General features: G+C 42.9%; 1 protein-coding gene across 1 annotated transcript in view; it reads left to right on the top strand.

Moving 5' to 3' along the window:
- Window positions 1-5,000, top strand: part of diaph3 (diaphanous-related formin 3) — a 287,165-nt gene that overhangs the window by 212,916 nt on the left and 69,249 nt on the right.

The raw sequence follows: 5,000 nt of genomic DNA on the forward strand, positions 1-5,000 counted from the left end.
AACGCCGAGCGCTGAAAAAGGCTGCTGTTGTTACAAGCTGACAGTTTGAATCGTATTCACAACCTGGAAATACAAAGTAAGGTCCAGGTCCACTCGGGATCTGCATGGCAGAAGCGGCAGAACACCGAACTAGTACAGGAAACTAATATGTATATATTAGGGATGTGATGCAATGGAGAAAATATGATGCTCTGCAATTCAATATGGTTCAGTTCGCTTTTATTTCTTCCGTTCAGACAGACAGCAAATAATCAATTTACTTAAGTGCCTTCTGACTTACACATTGCCTGTCTGCAGGACGACGCAGCTCTACCTCTGCCATGTTAATCTGTATTCTATGCGACTCTCAGGACACGCCTCGGCCGCTGTAGTGTTGCGACACGTCGTGTTCACGTAGCAGCAGCGAAGCAAATCCATGAATCTTAGCATCCACAAGTTGCAGCTGGTTGCCATGGTTTCGCCAGCAGTCCCGGGCTAGGTCGATATAGCCGCGTATACAATATAACATAACTAGCAAAACATAACCGTCTGCCTCCGGAACCATAGTCTACAGGGAAATGTTTTATAAAGCGTGTCCATTCAGTGCTTTACCGGCGATTAGTGTCAAAATACGCTGAAAAAAGCAGTTCTGATGTTTTTCCGGCGTGTGAGAAAACGGAGGTCTAATTGACGCAGTTAACTCGAATAGAAATGCAGAATCAGACCTTGTTCCAGGATTACATGACTGTTCAGGAGATATCATCTAACCACGGGAGCGGCTTTTTCACATTTTTATTTATCCATTTGTATTTACTCCTCTTAAACGCAAGAGGAAAAACATTGTTACTGAATAATTTGGGAAAATATTAAACCGTTTTAGCGCGTACTACCGCAGTGACGGTTCAGGGCGTGTAGCCAGAACCAATTGTCGTATTGGACTCGTCGTGCGTAAACAAGAAGTCAGGTGAAGTGCGACGTTTTAGTTAATAGCTATTCCTAAGCTTTTTTTTTTTTGAAGTGAAAATGCTGTAACACAAATTCTATAGGAAAGAGACACACTCGCAGACGCTGACTCAGATTCTCTCAGACAACGAGAAAAGACGGCAGCATTGGTCCATTCGAGACCAGAGAAGTCATTAATCTTTTTCTGTTCACACTGAACAATGGGGATGGTACCATTCACAGATTCGTACCAGTGCGTCGGCATAAAAAGTTAACAATCGATTGCATCTGATACAAAAGTTTGTATCTTTTTTAACGAATTTGCATCGGATCGGATCTCATCGGTAGCTGCTTCATATGTATCTTTTAATGTATCCTATCGTTGGCTACGTATCGAGATGCGAATCTCACCATCCTTAGTGCGTACACACACACATACTTTTTCCCAGCTGTAGTGCAGGAAAATCATTTTTCAAGGAATAGCTGCTGCTCTCGGTGCCTTTTTATACTCGCTTTAATATCAGCAGGGAGGAACTGGATTGAGGATCCGCTGTGAGGAGAGGTAAGTCATGTCGACTCGTGATGTAATCCTAACCGGCGGACCACGGATCAGCCGAGAGGTGGGGAAAGGTTTAGTTATTGAAATGTCTGAGCACTAACAGGCTCGCACCTGGGATGCCATGACATTTGTTAAGAGTAAATGGCAGTCAGCTCTTGAGGGGTATTTCCTCCTATTGGCGCTGCGGAACCGCAATGCATAATGTAACGTTTTTCTCAAAAATCCGACACACACACACACACACACACACACACACACACACACACACACACACACACACACCTGGTCTTAGGGTTAGCTAGCAGTGTGGAGTTCTTACTTGTGCAGAAAAGCTGACACAAGTATTAGTCCAATGTTATATGTAGACCAGCACCAGACAGCAGGAAAAGAGGAAGGCCGAGGTTTGAAGGAAGACATGCAGGTGGTTGGTTTTTAAAAGAGGCGGACATCTCGGGTGTTATGGACACCGATGTTCTGCTGTGGCGACCGCTAACAGGAGAAGCTGAGAAACAAGAAGATATCGAGACACCTGATTTTTGAAGGCTCACAGTTGGTTCACTAGGAGCTCCAAACCTGTTCCAGCGTCAAGTTCCACGTTCACAACATACGTTTGATCAGAAGTCCAAACAAGGTCTAATCTAGCTGCCAAGACACACAGCCTTCACCTGCTCACTTGCATGAATGAGATAAATGTAAGTCGCTCGGGATAAAGGCGTCCAATAAATGCTATAAATGTAAGTGAGGCAAAGATCTTGAGTGGCCTGCTATAGAGTTTAGACCTCAGACACCTTTGGGATGAATTGAAACGTACCCAAGGCCTCCTTGTCCCACCTGACTGCGAATCTCCAGAATCTGGTGGAACATCTTCCCAGAAGAATGGAGGTCATTATAAGAGTAAATGAGCACATATGATGGTGTCTTATAGTCAAACTTTTGTCTATATCATGCATATATTTTTTTTTTTATATCTTCTCACATTTACTTTTGCTTGGCTTGTGATATTTGCTCGAGATTAAAGTAAAGTTCCAGGTTCTTGAAAATGTCACGGGCGACGTAAATGTAAATTTACTTACGTCTGTAATATCCATAACCATATAGTCCAAGAGGAGCCTTTCCGCAGAAAGCAGCGTCTCTTACACGCCACACGTCCCCTTTATTACAAGATACACATATTCCTTTCTAAAATATTAAACCACTCGATTCCCCCCCACCACACACACACACACACACCCCACATGTCAGAAAGTGCTCGTAGCACGAACGAGGCATTCATCATTAGTGACAGCGAATGTCTTGGTGGTGTGTGTGATCCCGTACAAGTATAAAGTGTTGTAGACCGAAGTATAATGAAAGAGGAAATCCATTCCGCGTCTACACGCGCAGACACGGACGTCCGTGAAAGGCAATAAGCGGCGCTCTAAGTGACTGAGTGGAGGAGGTAATAGAATCAAAAAGAAAAGGAAATGATATTTGCGCGCTGATTTGGTTATAGAATCAGCCATGCACGCGGTTAGCGAAAACAATTTCCCCCAGTTCTGTCTGCCGATCAGCCCCGTACACCAATAACACACTGCACGAGTGCATGCAACTGATTATCTCACACACACACACAATTTCTGTTCTGCGTTGTCTGGTACGTCTCAACTCTCTTTCAAAGCAGGTTTGTTTGTTTTCTTTTTTCGTTTATTTACCCGCCTTTATTTTATGTTTTGTCTGCCGCATGTTACTAGAGAGATAATTAGGGGTCCAAGCACCAAAGGGAGGCACCGATTGAATTGTAGGCTATTTTTTTCTTCGCCATCATCGTCGCGTCACGATAGGCACCGCCGTTGTTATTAATATACTTCCACATAGAAAACCCGTAGTAACACTCAACTTCTCCCGAAAAACAGGAAATGAGGCAATCTCTCAGCAACGGCTTGATGTTTCGCCTTTAAGTGTTCTACTGTATATCTCCCCGAAATATACCAGCCTGCAGTTCTCAGTCTCAGCCGAATCCCATCCTGTAAGAAATCAAGTCAAGTAGGCATTTATTATCATTAAAAACCATATACAGTGCAGTACACAGTGAAACGAAACAACCCAATAGATCGACTGGCCAGATTTTTGCCATTATTACCAGCAGGTGGCAGTAATCTGTATTCGCCATCCGAACAGGGAAGAGCTAGAACTGTGAATATATAAAGCAGACGGCTTTTACACCCGCGATCATTACTAGCGGATATGTGTAGCTTTTTTGTAAGCAATGGCCGCTAAGCTTGCAAAGACAAGAGCATCTGTGCATTCTGTCGTCGTTTGCTTTCGTCTGTTTTTTTTTCTTTTAAGCTGAATAGCCAATCAGGGTTCTTTTACTCAATGACGAGCTCCGCCTCCGATCTGACATGCAGAATCGGACGAAAAAGAGCCGACTAAGTTCTTATCCTTCGTTCCTAATCTAGACATATATATTTTATTGGTTTAATACGCTGCTACTGTTTAGAGAGAGAGTGAAAATAACAATCGGAGAGTAACTTTTTGAAACTGTATTGTTATACTTCAATCAGCTGGCGGACCAAACTAGGGGAACCAAACCCGTCCAAGCATGACAGTGCCGCCTCTGCACAAATGAAGAAATGGTCTACATGGGTCGGAGTGGAAACTCTTGAGTGGCCTGCTATTGAGATCTGACCTCAATCTTATTGGATGAATTGGAACTCTAAATGCACCCAAGAGGTTAATTATGACAGCAATACAAAAAGCTAGATCTTATGGTCCAAAATCTTCTCCATTGACAGATAACATTCACGTTATGGCTTTTTGGTGTAAATCGGACATGCTGTTGTTAACTAATTTAATGCAGTGCTTTGGGAGCACTTTTGGAGTGGTGTTACATAGAGACTCAACTGAGTTTTACCGAGAGTTTGGTCAGATCGTATTTGCCGGTAACTGGCAGCTCTCGTAACAACTGCACACCTTCTCGGCCACTCCAGCAACGGACGCCACCCGGAAAAACTATCAGTGCCCTTTAATCAGCAATACAGACGAATTGGCCAACCTCTAATGTTACGGTATCTCAGAGGAAGAATGAAACTTCATTCCTCCGGAAAATAAAATGAAAAGAAGCTTTTCAGCTCTGAGAACGAGCGAGATAAAGGGCAGAAGTACATTTATGCGAGTATATTTTCAAAGAGGGCTAATCCTCAGTGGGAACGAGCCAGTGTTTTTCAAAGGACCGTTACTGCAGCTCTTGGGCTCTTTCGTCAGAACAGAGCACCTCTGCGTGAGACGCACCAGCAGCTGTAATAGCGTTTTTATATATATATATATATATATATATATATATATATATATATATATATATATATATACATACATCAGCTGGGATTGATGTATTATTTCAAGCTTTGTTGTCTAAGCTGAATGTGTAACAAAACCAGGCTCATTGATGTGAACAGTAGGGAGCGCTATACTGTGATATACAGGAGGTGTGATTTGATCGGACAAACACATTCTATAAGGGTATTTTCCCACAGTATTTACA

The sequence above is a fragment of the Silurus meridionalis genome, chromosome 9 (genome assembly GCF_014805685.1).
Source record: "Silurus meridionalis isolate SWU-2019-XX chromosome 9, ASM1480568v1, whole genome shotgun sequence".
Taxonomy (NCBI): domain Eukaryota; kingdom Metazoa; phylum Chordata; class Actinopteri; order Siluriformes; family Siluridae; genus Silurus; species Silurus meridionalis.